General features: G+C 42.9%; 1 protein-coding gene across 6 annotated transcripts in view; it reads right to left on the reverse strand.

Annotated features, from left to right (window-relative positions):
- LOC125175992 (phospholipid-transporting ATPase IB-like) overlaps positions 1-12463 on the reverse strand; it is a 212694-nt gene extending 200231 nt beyond the window's left edge. For 4 of the 6 annotated variants that reach the window (XM_047876721.1, XM_047876739.1, XM_047876699.1 and 1 more), the window contains exon 1: positions 572-659. The gene's annotated coding sequence lies outside the window, so the exon portion shown is untranslated. Of the gene's footprint in view, positions 1-531; positions 660-12330 lie in introns of those variants that run through there. The other 2 variants (XM_047876704.1, XM_047876713.1) reach the window with 2 other exon arrangements.
- Positions 12464-26782: the final 14319 nt, after the last annotated feature.

Genomic DNA, 26782 nt, shown 5'->3' on the forward strand with positions numbered 1-26782 from the left:
GGGCTCGAACTCACGGACCGCGAGATCGTGACCTGGCTGAAGTCGGACGCTTAACCGACTGCACCACCGAGGCGCCCCTCAATTATTTATTTCTAAAAAAAAAAAAGAAATTAAATAAAAAATTAAAAACATAAAAAATAAAATGTTAGAGGTTGTGGTGACAGTCTGTGTGTTTGTTGAATTTTATACACGTGCACAGACACACATCACACAGACTGACTGCAGTGGCATCCACCAAACAGTGACGGTCCAAATTACTGGGATATTTTTAAGCAGTAGGTAAATTCCATAGGAATCTGTCATCTCCCTTTATCTTTCTCTGGCCACTTAGGGTCGAGGACACTGATCCCAGCCTCTCACACGTGTCCTACAAGATTTCAAGGGCAAGAATCTGCGATGAAAGAGATGGACGGACTCCCTGGGTGAGCCTGGGACATCTGAGAATGGACCCAAGTTCAGTTACTGGAACAGTTGTCCAGCTGCTGCTTAAACGGACAACACACTGAAACAAAGGACTTCCTAGTTACTCACCAGTCAGGCTACGGACTCCACTTTTGACTGGAAAACTGACCTTTTTAGGGTTAATATCCTGAATGTCTTCCCTCAGCCCAAACAGCTCTAATCAGGGACAGTGGCCGCTGGGCTTGGCCTGGAGTGAGCTGAAACCTTCCCAGCTTGCCTCTGGGAGTTCTGACAGTTGAGGGCTCAGCACCGCCCTCCGCACTGCGCTTCTGAGATGGGGCTGCCCACATTCCCCGTCCTTCCACGCTCACCAAGTGTGCTTTCCTTGCCCTCTGAAGTACCTCCCAGGCTTCAACTCAGCCTAGAAGAAGGATAAGAGAGACTTTCCAAGCTTCAGAGCTAATTCGCTTTTCCTCCGAATGGTGAAAAAAAGGTATGTAATGTGCCTTACTAACAGGTGAACACATGAAGATAAGACCATGCCTCACTGGAAACAATGTGAACCTAATGTAGATTTGATAACTGATGATTTCTGCCAATAGCGTCATAGAGTAAGTCATCGGCTCTCAAACTTTAGAGTCTCAGGAACCCTTCAGACTCAAAAAATAGCAAAGAACCCAAGGAGTTTTCATCTATGTGGCATATATCTACTGATATTTACCATATTAGAAATTGCACTGGTACAAACATTCCTGAAAACAATCCAGCACTGCTTACTGAAACTAAATGCATAAGCCCAAACCTCTGCCATCTACTCTAGGATCAATATACCAAACACACACACACACACACACACACACACACACACACACACACACTACAGGGCAAATTCATAAGAAGACACATACAAGACGTACAAGTTCATAGAGGCAGGAACAGTTGGGAATAACCTAAGTGTGAGTAGAGGAAAAAAATAAGCTATGGCATGTGAATGCAATAAAGTAATATGCACCAGTCAGAAGCATGTTATGTAAAGTAACATGAATGGGGCGCCTGGGTGGCGCAGTCGGTTAAGCGTCCGACTTCAGCCAGGTCACGATCTCGTGGTCCGTGAGTTCGAGCCCCGCGTCGGGCATCTGGGCTGATGGCTCGGAGCCTGGAGCCTGTTTCCGATTCTGTGTCTCCCTCTCTCTCTGCCCCTCCCCTGTTCGTGCTCTGTCTCTCTCTGTCCCAAAAATAAATAAATGTTGAAAAAAAAATATTTAAAGTAACATGAATAGGTCCTGAAAACCTAATAGTTTATCAGTTAGCCAAATGAGATTTGTAGCACAATATCCTTTACATAAAATTGTAAAACTTATACAAAATAAGTATTATATGCTTTTCAAGGAAATACATTCAAAAGAGGGACGACTAGGGCGGGGGAAAGCATTAAATACATGAGGGAGTGAGGAGTATGGAAATGCCGGCAGGCAGGCAGAGAAAAATCGCTAAGGTAAAATGAAAGAACAAAGATGTAGCCTTTCTGGGCCAATGATTTCGTATTACTAATAAGGAATATGATCAATGAATGACTCCATTCTGAGCACCTGAGATCCTTAAAAAACAAAGCACTTACTTTACATGAGCAGAAACACTGTTGAGACTTCAGTTAGATTAAATGTTTCTTTAAATGTGAAAACCAGGGGCACCTGGGTGGCTCAGTTGGTTAAGCATCCAACTCTTGATTTCGGTTCAGGTCATGGTCTCCCAGTCATGAGATCAAGCCCTGAATCAGGCTCTGTAGTGAGCATGGAGCCTGCTTAAGATTCTCTCTCTTTCACTCTCTCTCAAAAACATACATACATACATACATACATACATAAAACTATTCATAGGGCATATATAATAAGTATCCCACAGGAATTCGTGAGTGAGCTGACCTTAAAAGAAACAGTCCATTCTCCTGAATAAGGTTAAACACTATATAATATGAAAGGACAGTTCAAAGAAATGCTGAAAAAAAATAAAATTTCTCTGTTGAACAAATATACTATCACGTTTTTCTAAGTTAGGCTGTCCTGGTATTCAGCAGAGTAATTCTAAATTACATTTCAGGCAAAGTTGTAAGTGCAAGTGAACTACTTTTTAATTAAATATGTGTGAATCTGAAATTCTACACTGATATTTTGTGACATTTTTACAGGATGCAAGATGCTTAAGTACACACAGAAAGCTTACAAAACACATCACTTCCGTAACTTCTTTTGATTTTTCTCTGTATTATGCTTTTCCATTATGATATTCCCATAGGTATGTATCCTATATTACATATCTTATAACATACTATTTGGGAGGCTCTGGAATTACCCGGTTTCCTAAGGAAGAAACCAGAGCAGACCACAGGGAAGCTATACGCTCTCGTTCAATCACCACGTATTTTGAGCACCTCTTATATGTGATCCGTTGTTTTATTTTTTTTTTTAATTTTTTTTTCAACGTTTATTTTTTTTGGGACAGAGAGAGACAGAGCATGAATGGGGGAGGGGCAGAGAGAGAGGGAGACACAGAATCGGAAACAGGCTCCAGGCTCTGAGCCATCAGCCCAGAGCCTGACGCGGGGCTCGAACTCCCGGACCGCGAGATCGTGACCTGGCTGAAGTCGGACACTTAACCGACTGCGCCACCCAGGCGCCCCTGATCCGTTGTTTTAGACACGATCATAGAGTGATCTACAGGACAGCTTCAGTGGAGAGCCCCACGACGGGCGCAAGGAAAGCTTTCCCAGGCCACTTCCAGCAGCCCCATGCCACTCACCAGCAGACAACGTGGACTCCGCAAACCTTTTGTTCTTTTCCAAGCCAGCTCCCACCTCCAATCACATGACTAGATAATGCTCATGAGCATACGTAACACATACAAACATGAAATCGTGGCTGCTCAACTCATGATCCTCCAAGCTGTGATATTTCTAGGGCACTACCCACAAAAAGACCCAAAATCTTGAAATAAACACATTAACGCATCCAACTTACATTTCACTATGGAAATATAACATATAGGTAAAAATGTATGGGCATACTCATTAAGCTGTTCAGATAATGAGAATTTCTAATATGCAAAAAAAAAAAAAACACCACCTCACACTTTACGTGAATTGATATAAACAAAAATGATTACTGAAATATGGGGCGCCTGGGTGGCTCAGTGGGTTGAGCATCTGACTCCTGATTTCGGCTCAGGTCATGATCCCAGGGTCATGGAATCAGGCCCCATGTCAGGGTTCCACATTGGGCATGGAGCCTACTTGAGATTCTTTCTCTCTCCCTCTGCCCTTCTCTGCTCCCCTGCCTCAATTTTTTTTTTAAAAAATGATTGCTGTAATAGCCAAAATCAATGATTATAAGAACACTGAGGTTTTCTGCTGTTCATAAGATTACATGACTAAAATAACAGAAGAAAGAGAATGAGCAAATCATAAGTATATCCTGAGTCCTCTGGGCTATGGGATGGCCAAGTGCTGAGGGGCTTCTCCTTCATGCTGGACAGCTGTTATCACCTCCTAAAGTGGAACAGGCACCTCCCCCCACTCCACAAAAAACAGGTGATAGCAGGTTACCTTGTAGTATAGACTTTGCTAAAGTCTTAGTACTAAATTAGAACAGAGCAGGGAGCAACTTGGAATTCAAGATCAGACATCATTGCTCAAGTGTATGAGCAAATGGTCCCCAAGCCATAGCTTCACATAAGGCTAGCCTGGAAGTCTCTCTCCTTAGCCCTGACCTATAGCATCACTGATGAGAATACTTATCTCCTGGAGAGGAGGGTACTTGGGTCCTGTCTTTGATCCTCAAGTCATGGGCCCTGATCCCTTCTCTGGACCAGCCAGGAAAAGCAAAATGGGGGAAAAAAAAAAAGCAAGAGACAGTCACTAGTTCAGCAGAAGTGACCTGCCCATGGCCAAGGTAACTACAGGAGCCAACTGTCTCTTCAACTTCTAGTTAATTCCCCGTATACTGTCTCAGTTGTCTTCCCTGGATTCTGTGGAAATAAATGAAGACCAACCAAATGAGAACAGGCAAAGTCCATTTCTTCTGAGCTTGCTCTATCTAGCAAGGCAGACACCCACCATCACTCGCACTTTGGCAGGGCTGAAAAGCAGGCAGAAAAGTGATAAATTTTCACAGTGGAGGAGAGGGATGGCTCTAGGTGTGCCCCAACTCAAGGCTGTTGACATGGGGATGTGTAGGCGGGCTTCCAAAAAGTAGGCATCCTATGCAATTGTTAGGCGTGCACATTTGGCTTTTCCCCAGTTGGTCCTAAAGTGGAAGCGGACACAAAAATTGCAGCTCTCAGTTATGAATCAAAGCCTGGTCATCCGGGGGCCAACTGATACAGTAGTTCCTGTTTGGCTTCCAGGGCTGTTACTGGTCTGCCTTCCTACAAGTATGACTTGTAGATATTGGGCTGGCTTCCTGGGCTAGTTGCTGCAGATAGTGGTCAGGTTTCTACTGTTAAATTAGGTCTGGCCATCATGTTTGCATATTCCGCCTCTCAAGTCAAAATTCTCTGGCTCCCCATGGCCTACGGGATCAAGAACAGAGTCTTTAACAGAATACATCCGACCCTTCACCAACTGGCCCCTTATCTGGTCTTCTGTCCTGTCCCTCCATCCCTTCACGTGAGGATCAAGACACTGAACCGTCCTCAGCACACGGAGCCCCTTCACACCTGACTCCTCCACAGGTACAGACCACCTAATACTGCCCTCCCTTGGCAAACCCTCGCTCGGATGTCCCCTCTTCTCTGCAGCCTTCCCTGATCTTCCCGCTGTTCGCTGTGGCCCTCTCCACTCTGCCCCTACCTCTATGTCAGCACTGCCAGCTGGTTATGATTCCTCAGTACACGTGTCTGATCACCAGGCCAGACACTGACTTCCCCCAGGGCTGAGACTGTCTCATGCTTTGTGTTTGGATCTAGCAAGAAGGAGTGCAGTATGAGTTTGCTCAGTTAATGAACAAATAAGCACATTGTATTGATAAGTATCTTGTATGGCTTATTGATAAGTATCTTATTGATAAGTATCTTGTATGGCTCACGAGAAGGCGAGAGCAAACAAAGGATGGATTCCTCTGTGAGGCCGTCTACCACTGATGGACAGAACAAATATGCGGCTCTTTCACACACACAAAGTGGTTTATTCTTCGTCCTTCCCTTCCTGTGCCTCATCATTCCCAGGGGAATTACATACACGTGAATATATGGTTTTAATCTCTTCCTACCACCACATTTATCAGAGTATCGGTTGATGAAGTGATGTCAGCCCTTCATGTGCCATGACAGCTTGCTTCTGAGTCACTATCCTCGTCTCAAATGTGGAAGGTTTGCTTCCCTGGATGAACCTGAAGGGGAACATCTCATGAGTTCATTGCACTTGGAAACCAGCACTTTGAAACAGTTAGCTTCCATCCCCTAAGTCTGTATTTTTCAAGTGGAACATCACTTATAGCAAATCCTGTAACCAGACGAAGTGTAATGTAAGCCCAGGTGGCGGAAGGCAACCTCTTGAACACACTGAGGGAGAGATAAAGCGGCTCGACCCCATATGCTCCTCCACACCACACCCAGCTTCGAGCCCCTTATCAGCTCTCAATAGGATGCCACGACCACGTGATGGGTTACAGTGGAGAGAAACTGACTGCGAGGCAGGGCCGCCCTCCTAGACTGTCCACCGGGAGACTTAATGCCCATTCTCATATTAGTTCGGTAGGACCGCCCCAACAAAATGCCACAGACTACATGACTACATGATATAAATCTTATTTTCTCACAGTCCTGGAGGCTAGGAGTCCAAGGTGGTTTCTCCTGAGACCTCTCTCCTTGCCTTGCAGACGGCCACCTTCTTGCTGTGTTCTCACGTGGTCTTCCCTCTGTGGACACACATGCTGGTGGCTCTCTGTGGATTCTAATCTCTTCTGACAAAGGATACCAGTCACAGTGGAGTAAGGCCCACTCTGAAGGCCTCATTTTAACTTAATTACCTCTTGAAAGGCCCTATTTCCAATTATAGACACATTCTGAGGTACTAGGGATTGGGACTTCATTATACAAATGGGGGGGGGGGGGGGGGAAGGACATAATTCAACCCCTAACAATGTCAAGGGGTCAGGTGTCTCTGATGCTTTAGCAGCCAAGGAGCTTAGTACCAATCAAGGTGCTCATTTTCTGAATCAGAGGCATTTTAAGAGAATCCCCTGACACAAAGAATAGGGAGCTTGCACCTCCAGCCTCTGGGTCCCCAGGCATTGTCACCATCTCTTCTCCAAGGTACCTGGTGGGTAACTGTAGGATATCCTAAGGACTGATCACATTGTCCTCCCTAAGACAAAGCTTGGCTTACTCATCTTTGGTGCCCTGGTTACCATCACAGCTCCTGGCATCTCAAAAAATTACTTACAAATGTACTTTCTTTGCCAACCATGAAAGTGAAGAAAACTGGGGAGGGTGGGAGAACCAGAAGAGGGTGCCACAAGGGAATCAGAGAGGGTGGGCCAGAAAACACTCTACCGTCCCTTCACTTTTGCAGTGACCTCCCTGTACAGAAGCGTTCACTTCCAAGTCACAGCAAGACGCAAGGCAATTTCCAATCTGAAACTGTGCATGGAAAACAACAAAAATGCTAGCTTTCTTAGGATGCTCTCACACTTATTTAAAACTCATGAGGCTCAAGGTTTAGTGTCTATGTGTTTGACCACAAAAAAGTAGGAACACAGCATGCTCGCCATACAGGGAAAACCAGCAGTATACTTGCACTGGACGAACCTAACTGTCAGTCTTAGGACACAAAGTGGTCCATGTCAACTCTTTAGAAGTGAAACTTGGAGAAAGATCTGACCAAGAGAAGGTGAAACCACTTAAGGGCAATGGGGGTCACCTGGGTTGTGAGACCTGATGCGAATAATGAAGGAGAATGAAGACAGACGAATGGGCTGGTAAACTCTGAACTGAAATTCTACCTTTCTGGTGAGGACTGGCCATTGTTATGTAGGGAAATTTGCCTTCAGTTCACTTTCTAGTATTCTCTAGTCTGTACTTTTACTTTAAGCATGCTCTTTCCAGCCTCCCCTTTAAAGACTGCTATGGATTGAACTATGTCCTTCAAAAAGATATGTTGGTGGCCTATGGCTGGTATCTGAGAGCATGGCCTTATGTGGACATAGGGTCTTTGCAGATGTAATCAAGTTAAGATGATGTCATTAGGTGGATCCTAACCCAACAGAACTGGTATCCTTATAAGAGGGGAAATGCCATATCAAGTCAGAAACACAAAGAGAATGCCATGTGATGATGGACAGGAAGACTGAAGTGACATATCTACCAGCAAGGGAACACCAAGAAATGACAGCCACTGCCAGAAACCAGGAAGAGGCAGGATAGGATTCTATTCAGAATCTCAGATGGAGCCCAGGTCTATGGACACCTTGATCTCAGACTTGCATCCTCCAGAGCTGTGAGAACACATTTCTGTTGTTTGAAGCCATCTGGTTTGTTGTGCTCCAAGAAACTGACACAAAACTTCAGGACACAACAGCTCTAAGGAACTGATATGAGGACAAACGTCCTGGAAGCAATGTCTATACCGGCCAACCTTACTTCATCAACTCCCATGAACCATTCAACTTAATGAAATTTGGCTGCCACCACTCCACAGAAACTGCTTGCAAAGATCACCAATGTCCTACTTGTCAGAAGCTCTGATAGAACCTTCTTAGAACCCATGTCGCTTCTTGGCAGCATCCTCTTCCTCTGCCCATCTCCTAAATATCAATGGTCAGCATAACTCTGTCCTGGCTCCCTTTCTTTCTCATTTGAAGCCCTCCTACTGCTAGAGCCCATCCATTCTTCAACACCCAGGTGATCATCATAACCATGAGAGAAGCCCAAATTCAAATCACCCTAAATCTATTCCACCTTACATTTTCTATTAAGTCGAGAAATGGTTTCTACAATCTATCCTGCTGCCAGAAACCGAACATCCTTCAGCTTACTCTCTTACTCTCCACACATCTAACTTATAAACAATTTCCTCTTAAATACCTTCCCATTAGCCATTGCCAAAAGGCTACTGTAAGCCACTTGTTCCTCTCCTGCACTGTTGCAAGACCCTCCTACCTCTAGTTATGCTCTATACCACAATGCTTCTTTCTTTCCAAAATACAAATACGATGCCACTCTGCTTAAAACCACTACTGCCCTTGGGGCACCTGGGTGGCTCAGCCGGTTGAGCATCCGACTTTGGCCCAGGTCATGATCTTGCGGTTTGTGGGTTCGAGCCCCGTGTCGGGTTCTGTGCTGACAGCCCGGAGCCTGGAGCCTGCTTCAGATTCTGTGTCTCCCTCTCTCTCTGTCCCTCCCCTGCTCGTGCTCTCTCTCTGTCTCTCAATAATAAATAAATGTTTAAAAAAAGTTAAACAAACAAACAACAACAACAAAAACACTACTGCCCTCAAAATGGAGTCCAAGCTCCTTAACAAGAGTGTTCTATGACCTGACCCCTGGTTACTAACCTAATCTTGCCTCTCACCCTCCATGTTCCAATTAGATTAAACATTGAACAACTTTCGGGTCCGTACACACTCAATTCACCTCCTTGCCTATAAACTGTGGCATGTGATACCTCACAGACCGTAATTCCCATAAGGACAAGAACCGTGTCTAATTCAACATTCTATCTCCAATGCCAGGCAGTGTGCCTGAAAACTGGCAGGTGTTCAACACTTGTTAAAAATGGGAACGTACTTGTACATGTTCCGCCTCAGAGCCTTCTCAGAAGCTGAAGTGGAAGGCCACTGGTCTGTTCAAACTCTACCTAGAAACATGGGAGAAATGCTGTTTCCTCTGCTCCCCAGACCCTGCCACCACGCCCCCGCTAAGGGCAAACCTTTACCACTGGCAGAAAGCAGACTTCTATCCTTCAAACAAGTAGTTCAAGAAGACATGTGGAACATTCCCGTGGAATGGAGTTCCCACTGACCACAGTAGTGACCCTGAGAACAAACACACCGTTACAGTGGCTGTTCCTCACTCCATCACTGTCTCCTTATCCCCACCCCTCACTCACGCTTTGTAAGGTGTTACCCAATGGTTCAGCAGTTGAATCTGCAATACTTTGAAAAAAAAAATCCACATTTGGAGCTCTGTTAAGACTTGCAGCTTAAAATAAATTCAGGGGCGCCTGGGTGGCTCAGTCGGTTGAGCGTCCAACTTCAGCTCAGGTCATGATCTCACAGCTCATGGGTTTGAGCCCCGCGTCGGGCTCTGTGCTGATGGCTCAGAGCTTGGAGCCTGCTTCGGATTCTGCATCTCCATCTCTCTCTGTCCCTCCGCCACTCACACTCTGTCTGTCTCTCTCTCAAATATAAATAAACATGTTAAAAAAATTAAATTCAAATGTTCAGAAACTTTAAAAATGCACTCCTGGGTAACTTGAGTTAAATGAGAAAATAAATAAGAAATTATAAACTGTTTAGGATAATCATGAGCGAATGAAACGTCCTTGGTATCCAAACCTGTGGGCTGCAGCTACAGCAATCTTTAGGTCTCGACAGTTCACCACTGTAAGTATGGGTAGAGAAATCTTTATTGATAGAGTAGGATCTGAGCTGGTTTTCCCAAAATAAATACATTATCAAAGCCCTTACCCCCAGAAATCCTCCTCACTGGTTTACTGGGGCCAGAGTAAGGACCTCCAACACCGAATCTAGGAAGAAGAATCTAGAGATTGTGTTGACATTTGATGGTCTGAAATTAAAATCATAATGACATCAATAAAGACTCTATGATGCATAATGATGCACCTTTCCACTGACTACACGTAAGAACTACTCAATAGTGATTAACAGTATGTACTTGGAAATAACACATCCCTGAGTCCAAATCCCAGCCCAGCCACTGATTTTGCAGCTTTGGGCAAGTTTTCTTAATTTTTTTCTGAAACCCAATTTCCTCATCTATATGCTGAAGATAAGCTATTGCTATGGGTTGTTACAAATATTAAGTAAGATTGAATATGTATAGCATTCAGCCCAGTTTCTGATACATATACATTGATTACATAATATTTATTGTTATTACATCGCATTTCATCTCTCCAGAAAGGTTAAGTAAATTGCCTAAAGAGGGAGAGCTGGAATTGGAGCCAGGCTCCTGAATCAGTCTTGACTTCATGGGTTTTTTATTACGTTATGATTTCTAAACCCAGTACAATACAAATTTGCTCACAATGCTAAACATATACAGCCAAGTGTTTTTCCTTTTGTTTCTTTTCACTTGGCTCGCCTTATAACCACACACAGATTATGAAGCTTATCCAATTCTCACAGTGCATGGAGAGCCAGAGCGAGCAATTAACTTCAACATTCTGGAGCCAACACTGACACTGATAGGCTAATGTTGACCTTGTGACCTTGATAGGCACATTATCGGTTTATATTCCTATCCCTGACAAACAACACCAAACTGATTTTGGTTCCCGGCAAAACCTGGATAGATAGGCTGGAGCCACCCTACTCAAGGTCACTAACTCATTCTCTGTATCATCAAACACAAAGTCAAGAATTACACAGAGGGAAAATAGGACAAAACCAGTATCAATGAACTCCAGGTTGTATGCATTCAGAGATCTATCAGTTCTCTGAATCAATGCTAAGTATTCGTTTCCTGTGGCTGCAGTAACAAATTACCACAAACCTCGTAGCTTAAAACAACAGAAATGTATTCTCCCACAGCTCTCGAGGCCAGAAATCCAAAATTAGTTTTAGTGAACCAAAAATCAAGGTGTCCACACGGCACCTTGCTCCCTCTGGAGGCTCTAAGGAAGATTCTGGTCCTTGTCCCTTCCAGCTTCTGATTGCCAACATTCCTTGGCTTGTGGCCACACCACTCCAATCTCTGCTTTTGTCTTCACATGGCCTTCTTCTCTTTTTCCTGTGTCCAATCTCCCTCTGCCTCCCTCTTAAAGGACACCTGTGATTGTATTTAGGGCCCACGCATCTGATCCAGGATAACCTCTCCCATCTCAAGAGCCTTTTTGTTTTTTAATCACAGCTGCCAACTCTTTTCTAAATGAGATAACTAACATTCACACGTTCCAGGCATTAGGATGTGGCTATCTTAGGGAGTGGGGTGCATTTTTCAGCCTACCACAATGGGCTTGTACTTCCTAAAACGCAGCATCTAAGGAATCCACCAGTCTTGCCTCTAAGATGTAAAATGGGCCCGCCTAATCGCAAACATACATTCTTTCCCAAGATTTAACCGGAAATACCTGAAGACTCAACCATGATCCCTAAAAGAGTTGAACTTTTGCTCCTATGGTTCTTCATGCAAGAGTGCTGGGTGTCTGGTGAGTTGCCCCTGTGCAACCATTTAATACTTGCCCGATGAGTCTTCTCATACATACACCATTGATTGCCTTCGTTTCCTCTAGCACGGTAATTAGTGGAAATAATACATTATAGGGAATATACAGCCTTAAGAAGAAATGTTTTTGCAATGCGTAGCTTAAAAAAAAAAAAAACAAAAAAACAAAAAAAAACAGAGCAAATCTCGTAAAGGGCCTCTGGGAAAGTAAAGCTGTCCCCTGTACAGCCTTCCAGAAGCTGACCCTCCAAATAGGGAGATAAAGCGGGAACACAAGCACCGACAACACAAGCTGCCACGGAACGAACGCAGGGCTCGCTTTTCCCAGTGGCCCGTGATGCGGGAAGCCATCCTCTCTGCTTCTCGCTCTTCCCCCAGCCCCGGCCACAAACAACCCCGTGAGAGAAGTGCTGGCACTCGCCCCGCTCACAGATGAAGTGGGTGCCAGGAGGCCAGGTCGTCAGCCAGTCACCGGACTTGAAGTGACCCAGCCGGCGCTGCCGTGTCCCCAGAGCGCCCAGCCACTACCTCTCTCGCGCCCGCGTTTCTCTGCAGAGGGCTCGCAGGGGGCCCCGGTGCGCTACTTCGGACGAAGTGCGGGACAGGGATGTCGCGGGCGGCCGGCTCCGCAACCTGGCGTCACACCACACGGCCGGCTCGGGGGACTGCGCCCAGCGCGCGCTCCAGCCGGACTCGGGGCCGCGCCCGCCACCGACGCACCCGCGGCTCGGCGGCCTTTGAGCCTCGGCTAGGAGGGCGCGCGCACGCGCACACGCTCACGCAAAGGCGCGCACGCGCACACCCGTCAAAGGCTAGACCCTGAACTGCCGGAGCTTTGGAGGTGGGCCTCCTGGGCCGCCGTTGTCCGCTCGGCCGGGCGACGCCGACGGTCGCGCGTGTCTTAGCCCTATGCTCCCACATGTGTGCCGCGCTCTGGGTGTGCTGACGCTCCGTCCTCGGATCACTGCTTGCAGACCGCAGAAGAGGGCGGAAGCGTCAGGTTTCTGTCCCCTGCGCCTTTTTTTCTCACCCGCCCACCGCCGACCGGACCTTCGCGCCGCCGACTTCTGCAGAGCTTCGCCCGGTCTGAGGTTCGGGGTGCGTGCTGTCTCTGCAGCCCGCCGAGCCACGGGCCTGAGGACAGCTTGTGCTGCACCATGGGCACCTCTGGCCCTGGCTGCAACGCGGGGGATCCCAGCCTTCGGGCTGGAAACCTGGCAAGAAACAATACGACGGAAAAAAGATCTCGAAACTTAAGCCGGCTCAGAAAAGGTGGTTGTTTGGTGGTCATACGGGTCCAATAGTCTTGGGGATAGTGGAGTATGAGAGTTCTTGGGGTGTCCGGTGTAGCTGGTAAGAATGTCAGGCCGCGAACTCTGGTGAGCAAGAAATATCGAGCCTCTTAATATTCTGGATCTCAGTTAATTTCTGACTCCTCGGAACCACAGCCAGTCACCGTTTCCTGCTCCCATCTAATCGGCTGGTTACAAAATAAAAATTACCCCAGTCCTTCTTGGGGTTACCAGGGATTAGACCAAGTTCTGACCTGGTGGGGAAATTCATGGTTTAGTTGCCTACCAAAAGACACATTGCCAGTAGGTGACAGGATTCACACCCAGTATTCCTGGACTCCAGAGGTTGTACTCTCAACCAAGATACTAGATCTCTTTCTGAGATGTTTAGCCTCAGCCCTGTTTGAAACCAGGTTGGATCACAGTGCTCTGAAGCATAAAGGACACTGGACCAGAAGTCAGAAGGTGACCTAAAACAAGACTCTATAGTTCTCTGATTTTCAGTTTCCTCTGGATGAAATGGGGTTAACGTCCAAAGTCCAGGAATTCTGGGGAGGGTAACTGTTCGTTTGAAGGCCACCCTCCAGCTCATCCTAATGATGGCTCCTGGCCGACAGATTTTCAAGCATAGGTGCAGCAGCTCCAAGGTGAAGTGGCCTCATTGATGCAAAGCTAGATTCTATACCACTCAACTGGTACACAAGGACAGGTGAGAAATGCTAATGGTGCAAAGGAGGCAAAGGAGGGAGCTACCCACTCCCTCCACTCCCTCTCCACCTCCCCTCAAACAGACATAGACAACGTAACTGTGCCACATGGGAAGAGAGGTTGACTCTTGAGACAATGAGTCTAGTCAAAATGCTACTGATCATTTCAGAGAGAACCCTCACATCATATATGATTGAGTACCAGCTCCTCCTGGAATTAGCAGCAGTCCAGCTGAATTTACATTTCACTTTCCAAAACAAATGTAACCAAAAGAAGAAGAAGAAGAAGAAGAAGAAGAAGAAGAAGAAGAAGAAGAAGAAGAAAGAGCAGGACCTTACAGGCACTGCTTAGGCACATTCACTGACTTCCTTGAAGCTAGAGGCCAGTGACACACAAAAGTGTAGACGTGGGCAAGTTTTAAGTGAAATCTGTAGCTATTCTCTCCCTCTCTGTGGGGCCCTTAGTTGGCAAGTCAGAACAGATTCCTGAAGAGGGTTCTGGTTGTGTGAAAACTGATTTGCAGACAAAGGCTTGCACTCCCCTGAGGTAAGAGGGAGTTTTCTTAAATTTAAGATATAATCAAAATGGTTCCTATTGTAACAGACCCTTGGATGCAAATGAACAGCTTTGCTCAGTCACTCAAATGGCAGGCTCATTTAGGCATAAAATCAATCGCTGTGTTATTTATGTATGTGTTCATGTGAAATTTTACATTTCATTCCAAATAGGAAATAGAGATTTTAAATTGCTTCAGTTTGGACATTTTCATCTAAAATCCAAAGTATGCAGAAGGGAAATTCCATTTAAAGGCAATTTGGATGGATGGATGGATGGATGGATGGATGGATGGACGGACGGACGGACGGACGAATGAATGCAGTTGCCCCAATCTTATAGAAACCCTGCCTCTTTTCACTTCTGGGCCCTTTTATAGGCTCCAGGGAACAGGAATTCACCTAGCCTATCCCCCAGAACTCTTGGGTAATGGAAATTTAGGCTGAGTTCTAGACAGATCATGTTGACCCATTCTGATCTTTCAAACTCACTGAAGATAGGGATTTCACAGTCTACTCCATAAACCACCTCCGTGTTTAATAAACCTCATCTTTGGAATTGTTTTCCTGGTTCTAATCCAGTCCCTCCTCCAACAATTTAGCATTACGGAACCTTAGATCTAGAAAATAACCTTAAAGGTTGTTGTATTCGTTTTCCAACAAATTTAATGGATTAAAACTCACAAATTTATTATTTTCCAGTTCTGTACATTAGAATTCCAACAGAAGTCAAAAACTCAACACAAGGGGCACCTGGGTGGCGCAGTCGGTTAAACGTCCGACTTCAGCCAGGTCACGATCTCGCGGTCCGTGAGTTCGAGCCCCGCGTCAGGCTCTGGGCTGATGGCTCAGAGCCTGGAGCCTGTTTCCGATTCTGTGTCTCCCTCTCTCTCTGCCCCTCCCCCGTTCATGCTCTGTCTCTCTCTGTCCCAAAAATAAATAAATGTTGAAAAAAAAAATTAAAAAAAAAAACCTCAACACAAGTCATAACAGTCAAAGTGATAGCAGGGATGCGTTCCTTTTTGGAGGCTATGTATGGAGGCAAGGTGCTCTTTTCTTGCCTCTTCTTTTAGAAGGTATTCCTTGCTTTATAGCCCCCTTCCTCTTTCTTCAAAGCCAGGAATGTTGTGCCTCTCTGCCTGTTATTCACATCATCCTTTGACTGTGACGTCAGCCAGGAAACATTGTCTGGTTTTAAGGACATGTGATTAGATTGTTCCCTCTATAATTCAGAATAATCTCCCCATTTTAAGGTCCTTACCTTCTTCACATGTATAAAATGCCTTCTGCCATGTAAGATAACACTCAAAGGTTCTATGAATTAGGACATAGACATTGTTGGGGGTCATTATTCTACTTACCACAGTCATCACTTCTAATTCTTTTCTATAAGAAGGAATTCCCTGATGGATGCTCCTCTAATATGAATACTTCCACAGATGGGTAGGTTATTACTTCACCAGGCTGCAAAGGGTAATAATGTTGACCAACCCTAAATGTCAGAATATTCTTATGTTCAGTCCTTGTAGTTCCCATGCATAGTTGTCTTAAGAAGCACAGGAGAAAACCTAAACCAGTATCCCCACTTATACAATCCACCATATGAAGTTCTTAAAATAACAGAAGACAGCCAGAAGTTTTCCCTTTTATTCATTAGTTGAACAAATTGAATACCTATTGTATGTGGGTGCTATTCTAGGCACCCACAGTGATTAATCAGCCAGCCAAAGTCTCCAATCACATAATGCATTTCTTCTTCTGGATGGATAATACAATAGACAGCATCACCTTGAATACCACCCAAGGATATCAAAATAATTTTTGAAAGAATTTGATACATATTAAAAAACATCTTCTGTTTAGCCAACCTGATACTCTATATGGAAAACCCAAAAGATTCCACCAAAAAACTGCTAGAACTGATCCATGAGTTCAGCAAAGTCACAGGATATAAAATCAATGCACAGAAATAAGTTGCATTCCTATACACCAACAATGAAGCAACAGAGAATCAAGCAATTGACCCCATTTACAATTGCACCAAAAAACATAAAATACCTAGGAATAAACCTAACCAAAGAGGTGAAAAATCTATACACTGAAAACTATAGAAAGCTTATGAAAGAAATTCAAGAAGACACCACACAAAAAGGAAAATATTCCATGCTGATGGGTTGGAAGAACAAATATTGTTAAAATGCCAATACTGCTCAAAGCAATCTACGTATCAATGCAATCCCTATCAAAATAGCACCAGCATTCTTCACAGAGCTAGAACAATCCTAAAATTTGCACAAAACTAGAAAAGACCCCAAATAGCCAAAGCAATCCTGAAAAAGAAAACCAAAGCAGGAGGCATCACAATCCCAGACTTCAAGCTGTATTACAAAGCTGTAATCATCAAGACAGTATGGTACTGGCACAAAAACGGACAGGCAGATCAATGAAACAGAATAGAGAACCCAGAAATAGACCCACGAATGTATGGTCAACTAATCTTTGACAAAGAGTAGGAAAGAATACCCAATGGAATAAAAACAGTCTCTTCAGCAAATGGTGCTGGGAAAACTGGACAGTGACAGGCATAAAAATGAACCTGGACCACTTTCTTAACACCATACACAAAAATAAACTCAAAATGGATGAAAGACCTAAATGTAAGACAGGAAGTTATCAAAATCCTAGGGGAGAAAGCTGGCAAAAACCTCTTTGACCTTGGCCACAGCAACTTCTTACTCAACACGTCTCTGGAGGCAAAGGAAACAAAAGCAAAAATGAACTTTGGGACATCATCAAAATAAGCTTCTGCACAGCAAAAGAAACAATCAGCAAAACTAAAAAGCAACCGACAGAATGGGAGAAGATATTTGCAAATGACATATCAGATAAAGGGTTGGTATCCAAAATCTATAAAGAATTTATCAAGCTCAACACCCCAAAAACAAATAATCCAATGAAGAAATGGGCAAAAGACATGAATAGACACTTTTCCAAAGACGACGTCCAGATGGCTAACAGACACATGAAGAAATGCTCAACATTACTCATCATCAGGGAAATACAAATTAAAACCACAGTGAGATACCACCTCATTCCAGTCAGAATGGCTAAAATTAAAAACTCCGGCAACAACAGATGTTGGCAAGGATGTGGAGAAAGAGGATCTCTTTTGCACTGCTGGTGGGAATGCAAACTGGTGTAGCCACTCTGGAAAACATTATGGAGGTCCTTCAGAAAGTTAAAAATAGGACTACCCTATGACCCAGTCATTGCACCACTAGGTATTTATCCAAGGGATACAGGTGCGCTGATTCATAGGGTCACATGCACCGCAATGTTGATAGCAGCACTATCGACAACAGCCAAAATATGGAAAGAGCCCAAATGTCCATCGACAGATGAATGGATAAAGAAGATGTGGCATATATATAATGAAGTATTACTCGGCAATCAAAAAGAATGAAATCTTACCATTTGCAACTATGTGGATGGAACTAGAGGATATTAATTAACATCCTCTAATATAAAATTAGTCATCATATAAAATAATGAGTAATTTTCCATTAGCAAAATTTGTTAGAGAAAGACAAATGTATGATGTCACTCATGTAGAATCTAAGATGCAAAACGGATGAACATAAGGGAAGGGAAGCAAAAAGAATATAAAAACAAGGAGAGGGGCAAAACACAAGAGACTCTTTTTTTTTTTTAATTTTTTTTTCAACGTTTTTATTTTATTTTTGGGACAGAGAGAGACAGAGCATGAACGGGGGAGGGGCAGAGAGAGAGGGAGACACAGAATCGGAAACAGGCTCCAGGCTCCGAGCCATCAGCCCAGAGCCTGACGCGGGGCTCGAACTCACGGACCGCAAGATCGTGACCTGGCTGAAGTCGGACGCTTAACCGACTGCGCCACCCAGGCGCCCTGTCACAAGAGACTCTTAAATACAGAGAATAAACTGAGGATTGCTGGAGGGGTTGTGCGTGGGGAGATGGGCTAAATGGGTAAGGGGCATTAAGGAAGACACTTGTTGAAATGAGCACTGGGTGTTATACATAGGGGCTGAATCACTGGAATCTGCCCCTGAAATCATTACTGTACTATATGCTAACTTGGATGTAAATTAAAAAATAAATAAATAAAAATTTTTTTTAAATAAATAACATTGTGTTCATTAAAAAAATGTTTTAATATGGCTAACTAAGTAACATGAAATATGAAAAATGTAAACTCTCAGTGATCCTAACAGTAAGCGGCTAAAAACAACAACAAAAAACAATGTCCACAGCCATACAAAACAATTCGTTAGTAACCATTCCAGGTACTGAGATATCAAGTCCTTTGTCTGAAAGCAGGCAACTAAAAAAAAAGAATCAAACATTTATCCTACTTTTTGTGTACAAATGCAGCAGCCCTAGTTGATTAAAGAAAATGTTTTACACAAAATGTGGAAAATATTAAAATTAATTAGAATGTCGGCTTTTTACAACATGTAATGAATGATCTCACTCAAGCACAGGTCATCAATGAAGGAAACCATTAGATGAAAGTGTGATGGGAACTTCATGGTGGAAAGATCGGCTGTCACCACCTGATCCATCAAGCCATAACTGTGATTAATCGTGCTTCCAAAGATGGCCCCAATGATATCGCCCATCCCTTTTCCTAATGTGATCTGTGACCACCCCATCAAGAGCTAGAGTCTCTTCCCAGTCATTTTGATTTAGACTGGTCTTATGGCTTGTTCTGACCAATGGAATGAGGTGGAAGTCATGCTATGTGTCTTCCAAGGCTGGGCCTTCAGAGACCTGCAACTTTTGGCTTTATCACTTCGAACACACCCTCTTCAAAGCCAGTTGTCTCATAAGACAACCCAGAGACCATTGTGCCATAAGGAAGCCCAAACTAGCTATGTGAAAAGAGAGGCTGCATGGATGAAAGCTGATGAGCCAGACGTGAAACCTTGTTGCACATACGACCCCAGTGCAGCCACGAGCTGAATGCTGTAGAATGAATGATCCCAGCCAATGTTGTATGGATGATCAGGAAAAACTGCCCAGCCAAGCCCTGCCCAAACCATTATATGTGGAATTGTAAGCAAATAAAAGGGTTATTGTCTTAAGCCAAAACAAAAAACAAAAAAACTGTCTAGCAATTATGGTGGGGCAGGTAAAACTGGTTAGACCTTTATACATGTATTTTATATTTTAGAATTGTTTACATGTTTAATAATGGAAGAACACCAAAAGCTTTACAGAGCCACAGTCCTCTGAAGGTCTCACTCTAGCCCTGAGGGAGAAATAGTTGTAAGTGAAGCAGAACAGTTTCAATTAGAGTAATCAAAGATGGCTTCCTGGAAAAAAGTAGAGCCTTCCAAGATGACCTTCCAAGATTTCAATAAGCAAAGACTAGGCAGGGGACATTCTGTAGATTCCTACTGACACTATGGAGCCAGATGAGAGGGAGAATTGGGGCAGATAAGCCTTTTAGTTTGGGCATATGGCTGAAGATAGGGTGTAATCTGGATGTTTTATTCTAGTGGTTAAATAGAAGTCTTCTTAAAGGCACAGAGAAGACTAGGAATTCAGTGGCAGTGGAATAGCACACCTCTGGCATCTCCTCATACTACCTGCAAAGATTCTGTAAAGCAAGAAAGAACCAGAAGTCAGACATAGAGGATAAGCAAGGCACTTGGAAAGTTGGACTCCCCAGTCCAAAGATATTTTCTCACATAATCAGTGGCACATTGGAATGGGGAATTCTGACTCTGTAATGCCCAAAAGGAAGGTTAACTCGAGCCAACAGATGGTCTCTTCAGAAATAACATGAAGGTGGGACACTGGGGTGGCTCAGTCGGTTGAGCACACAACTCTTGATCTCTGCTCAGGTCATGATCTCAAGGTTCATGAGTTCAAGCCCCACATCGGGCTCAACACCAACAGTGCAGAGCCTGCTTGGGATTCTCTCTCTCTGCGCCTCTCTCTGCGCCTCTCTCCCCGGCTCTCATTCCCCAGCGCTCGCTCTCTCTCTCTCTCTCTCTCTCTCAAAATAAATAAATAAATAACTTTAAAAAAAGACATTCATTGGACTGAGTTATCTGATGACACAACTTCTCCATTGTTGGGAAAGTGATGCATTTTGTAATTAACATTTGAGGTCTCTCCTTCAGTTTGGCTTTCTTCTTAAAATGCTTTGTTGCCAAATGATTGTTTAAGTTTGTATATTTATTTTAGGCATGTTTGCCTTTAAGATTCAGAAGGATTCGGACTTTTGTTCGGCTACAGATTAACGTCAGTCATAGGTCTGAAGACCTTCTGAATGATTGCTGGAAGTGTTTCTGGCATTGTTTTGTATCCTGTGATGATAATCTTGCTCTCAGTGTTTCCTGTTTTTAAATTTTGTTGGGTCCCTAAGGGGTATGCTCACTTGAAATTCCAAATCCCAATATAAGTGAGCAGGGTCTAAAATGAGAACAAAAAGGTAGTGTAGTGCTAGCATCTGACATAGCAGTCATAGCAGTATAACATTGGTGTCTTATTCTTTCTTGGTTCTCTGCAAAGTTCTGGAAAACTCTGATCACTCCCTTCTGTTACTACGTCTATCACGCCAGGGAACTTGGGCACAATGAGTAGCAAAGACCAGTGGTTCCCATTCCTGTGGGGAAAATGTAATCTTGCTGGGGCAACCACCTAGGACTCGGTTTCTTTCCTTATTTGTACAGAGGTTTGGCTGTTTAAAGATGTAACATGATTGAGACAATTCGAGTGAACCAAGCCCTGCTCACTTAATGTCTACAAATACCACAGAAAATATTCCAAATGTCAAAGTGTACTCTCATAGAGAAAGTTGTTTCTTGGAGGCAGCTCCAAAGTTGACAGGTCTAAGATATGACCTCTACAATGTCAGATCCTTACTGACATTGTAGCTTTACACAGTGGGTGGGAGCTGAGAAAACTTGTTTGCAAGCATATGTGAGATACTCCAAGGAGTTTCATAGAAAGAAGCAGAAAGCTTCTTTGAGAAGAGCTGGAGATCATGCTAGTGAAATTGAGGGCTGTAAAAAATGGTTTACTACTGTTAATTTTATCTGATCTGTCATTGTTCACTACTTCTCTTACCCAAAAGATGTCACGGCTGGTGGATTCATGGGTTCTTCTTCATCATCATCATCATCATCATCACCACCAACGTTTTAATTCATTGTTCATTTAGTATGAAACAGAAAAATCCAAAACTCCAAAGGATTTTCATATGGTCATATGAAAGGTCAGAGAACTAGAGTGAAGATCTACGAATTCCTTTTCTGAGAATACAGAATCATTATCCAGCTCCAGTGTTCATGAGGCCAAGCTTCATTAAACTATGCCATAAAGCTACAGTATTAAAAAGCTGGTAGCGGGGCACCTGGGTGGCTCAGTCGGTGAAGCATCTGACTTTGGCTCAGGTCATGATCTCGGGGTCTGTGGGTCCAAGCCCGGCATCGGGCTCTGTGCTGACAGCTCAAAGCCTGAAGCCTGCTTTGGATTCTGTGTCTCCCTCTCTCTCTGTCCCTCCCCCACTTGTGCTGTCTCTCTCACTCTCAAAAATAAATAAACATAACAATTTTTTAAAAAGCTGGTGGAGAAATATATAATGTTCTGTGGAACATTACGCTCTATTTAGACCTCTTTTTCAAGTAGGGGGGAGGAGGTGGTGTATTGGGTATATTATTAAATGCATTGTGTTAAATAATTGGCCCTGTTCAGGGGAAATGGTTAAGGTATATTCTTATCTCCAACCATTCATAAAAATTAATTCCAGATGGATTAAATATGTAAATACATCCATTCACTAAATACATATGCATTAAGACATTACCATGTTCAAGGAGGTAGTAAGTCAGACAAGAATCTCAGTTCTCATGGAGGCTACATTCTAGTGCAGAGTGACAGACAGTAAGCACTTTAGTAGGGATATGTATTATGGAGAAAAACAAAGCAAGCAATGGGAATAGAGAATGGGAGTTTGCAATTTCAAATAGGATGCTTAGGGACGGCAACACTACAAAGATGACATCTGGGTAAAGACTTAAGTAAAGTGAAAAAGTTGCCATGCGGTAATGGAAGGGGGACGTTCCAGGCAGAGGTAGCATTTAATAGAAAGCCCTAAAATGGGAGTACACTTGTTTCAGAAATAGCAAGAAGTGGCTGATGTGACTGAGCACAGGAGAGAATAATGGGAAATGAGGCCAGAGCAGTAGCCAGAGATAGAAAGTTGATAGCCATTATAAGAACCTTGGCCTTTCCAAGTCAGATAGGAAGTAGCATGGTCTGATTTTAATTTTAATGGAATCTATTTTTTGTTTTGAAAACAGAGTCAATGGAGGCAAAGTCAGGGGCAGGGAGACGTGTTAGGAGGCTATTGAAGTCCTCCAGCTGAAAAGAGAGCAATGGCTGGGACCAGGACGGTAGTAGTGAAGGCAGTGAGAAAGGGCTGTTTCTGAATATACGGAAGGCGGAAGGCAGAGCCAAAAGGATTTGCTGATGGGTCGGATGTGCAGTCCGAAGAAGAAAAAGAGGAGTCAAGGATGATAAGGCAGGTAAACTCAAAAATGGCCCCAGGCACTACTGCCTCCTGGTAACCGGGGCCTTTTGGAATCCCCTCCTGTTGAGTGTGGGCTGGACCCAGTGTCTGCTTCTAACCCATAGAAGGCGACAAAGATGATGGGATGTCGCCTCCATGAGTAGGTTACATAATAATGTGACTTCTGTCTTATTAGCCGACTCTCTCACCTTCTCAGCCTGCATGCTTTCATGAAACAAGTTGCCATGTTGGGGAGGCCATGTGGCAAGGGACTGAGGGTGGCCTCTGGCCAATAGCCAGCTGGGAATGGAGGCCCCGAGTCCAACAGCTATAAAGAGAAATACTGTCAGATTTTATTTCTTTAGGGAAAAAATGCACAAAGTTTTAAAAAATTCATCCAGAAATAGGAATTTTGTAACACATATAATCAACAAAGAAGTAATATCAGTAGGACATATTTGTAGTATTGCATTTTAATATTTTAACTTCATAATATATCTAAAGTAATGAGAAAAATATTATAACCCAATAAATACAAGCTCAGTGAATATATGCAAATGCGTAACAATACAAGCAGGCAATTCACAGGGAGAAAATATGACCTATAAATACATTAAAAGATGCTTAGCCTCACTAATTTAAAAAAAATGCTAATTCAAACAAAAAATACCATTTTTTCCTGCTTACAACTCTATAAAGTAGGTACAGGCATACCTCCTTTTATTGCACTTTGTAGATATTACATCTATAAATTGAAGGTTTGTGGCAATCCTGCATCAAGTAAGTATGTCAGCATCATTTTTTCCAACAGCATTTGCATGTTTTGTCTCTATGTCACATTTTGGTAATTCTTGCAATATTTCAAACTTTTTCATTAATTATATTTGTTATAATAATCTGTGATCAGTGGTTACAACTTACTGAAAGATGATGGTTACCATTTTTTAGCAATAAGGTATTTTTAATTAAGGTATGTACATTATTTTTTAGACATAATGCACCGTGAAACAAACAAACAAAAAAATCATTTGACTCATTGCAATATTATTCTGATTGCAAAATTAGCTTTATTGTAGTGGTCTGGAACTGAACCCACAATATCTCCCTCTGAGATATGCCTGTACTAATATCATCCCCATTTTATAGATGAAGAAACTAAGGCACCAAGAGGCTAAGTAACTTGCTCAAGGTCACACAGTTAATCAGTTGCAAAACCAGAATTTGAAACCGTATGTCTGTCTCCAGAGCTAATAGTCCTAACCACCGTACTATCGTGTGGTGTCAGGCAAGCCCCCATCATCTCCCCTCACACACACACACACACACACACACATTCATATACGGGACCATCTTTTGTAATTTCTTTAAAGATGACTTTATTATTTATTTGAACCTAATTTTCCTTGGACATGTTACATGATTTATTCTTTTAGGTCACATCCAGAGAAGGTAAACCCAGAATCCTGTGGGGGAAAACACCAAACAGACTGACATACATATAATGGGAGACCCAGAAGAAGAAGAGAATTAGAACGAGGCATAAAAAATATTTAAAGATATAATAAAATTTTTCCAAAATTTTATTAAAGTTCATAGATCCAAGAATTTCACTGAACTCCAAACAAAATAAATTCAAACAAAACTACCTAGGTACATTGTAGTCAAACTGCTGGCAATCAAAGATAGAGAGAATGTGTTGAAAGAAGCAAAAGAAAGAAGATATCACAAACATACATTTTTTTTCTCATCAGAAACAACGTAGGACCAGAAGTCAAAGGTAGGGAATCTCTAAAGTGCTGAACGGGAAATGTTATCAATCCAGAATGTTATATACAGAGAAAACATACTTCAGAAATAGAGGAGAAATAAAATATTTTCAGACAACTAAATGTAGTGGGGATCCTAGGTAGTGTTAAAAGGCAAGAAAAAAAAGCCATAGATATCAAAAAGAAAAATTTTATTTACGTATGACATCATTGGTACACAGAATACAATTAAGATTTTTTTTTTATTTTTTTATTTTTTTTAACGTTTATTTATTTTTAGGACAGAGAGAGACAGAGCATGAACGGGGGAGGGGCAGAGAGAGAGGGAGACACAGAATCGGAAACAGGCTCCAGGCTCTGAGCTGTCAGCACAGAGCCCGTGGCGGGGCTTGAACTCACGGACCGCGAGATCGTGACCTGAGCCGAAGTGAGACGCCCAAACGACTGAGCCACCCAGGCGCCCCAAGAATCTTTTTAAAAAGCTACTAGAATAAGTGAGTTTAGCAAAATCAGAGAATATAAGTTCAAAATACAAAAATCAACTATATTTCTTTCTTTTAATGTTTATTTTTGAGAGACAGCATGAGTGAGGGAAGGGTGGAGAGAGAGGAAGACCCAGAATCTGAAGCAGGCTCCAGGCTCTGAGCTGTCAAAACAGAGTCCGACACCGGGCTCAAACTTGGGAATGGCGAGATCGTGACCTGAGCTGAAGCCAGACACTTAACCGACTGAGCCACCCAGGCTCCCTGGAATCAACTATATTTCTATATGCTAGTAATGAAGAGCTGGCAATAAAAATTGTACAAAAATAACATTTACAATAACTTCAAACAACCTGAAAAACTTAGGCATAAATTTAACAAAATATACAAAATACACTAAAAAAAAATACAGATCATTGCCAAAGTTAAAGAAAACCTAAACAAATGGAGATGTGTACAATATTGATAGCTTGGAAGATTCAATATTTAAGATGTCATTTCTCCCCAAATTGATCTATAGATTCGGTGCATTCCCAACCCAAATGCCAACATTCTTAGGGGTTGTTTTTTTTTTGCAGGGGGGGGGGGTTGTTTTTAAATTTTTATTTAAGTAATCTCTACACCCAGCGTAAGGCTTGAACTCACAACCCGGAGATCAAGTGTCAGATGCTCTTCTGACTGAGCCAGCCAGGAACATCACTCCCCAGCATTCTTTTACTTAGAAATTAACAAGCAGATTATAAAATTTATAGGAAGACACAGAGGAGCTAAAATAGTCAAAGAGTGTGGAATGTCATAAGAATAGCTATATAGAACAATGCAGTAGAATAGGAAACTTAGCAATAGAGCCCCACATGCACATACTCAACTGATGTTCACGCACCACAGAGCTCGGTGGAGAGGATAAGTCTTTTCAACACATGCTGCTGGAACAAGTGAGTATCCATATTCAAAACCAAACAAAAACAAATTAATCTGGATTCTTACCTTCCACCACACCAAAAAACAAGCCAAAAATGGATCACAGATTTAAACATAACAGCTAAAGAAGACAAAGAAAGAGGAGGGGGTGAGGGAAGGAAGATGAATTACAGGAGGAGGAGGAGGAAAGAAATCTGTGATCTTGCATTAGGCAAAGACTCTCAGGGAAGACACAAAAAGCATGAATGACAAAAGACAAACACCGATAATTTGGACTTCATCAAAACTAAAAACATTCTCCTTCAAAGATGCCATTAAGGGGGCACTCACTTTCGAATGTCCCCTCTCTGTAAAAAGAGTTTTCTTACTATTCTTCCTCTCTAATCTTATGCTCTAATAAACTTTTGGCTGCTGCTCAAAAAAAAAAAAAACCAAAAACAAAAACAAAAACAAAAAAAACCAAAAACAAAAAACCTGCCATTAAGAAAATGAAAAGGCAAGTTAAACACTTGGAGGGGAAAACATCTATAATGTGTATATATCTATATATAGTGTGTATGTATATCTATACATATATAGTATAGATAACTACATAGATATACTTAGGTAGATAGATATGGATCACAAATGACTGATATTCATAATACATGGAGAACTCTTACAACTCAATAATAACAAGATAAACCAATGGGGG

Source organism: Prionailurus viverrinus, chromosome A1 (assembly GCF_022837055.1).
Source record: "Prionailurus viverrinus isolate Anna chromosome A1, UM_Priviv_1.0, whole genome shotgun sequence".
Taxonomy (NCBI): domain Eukaryota; kingdom Metazoa; phylum Chordata; class Mammalia; order Carnivora; family Felidae; genus Prionailurus; species Prionailurus viverrinus.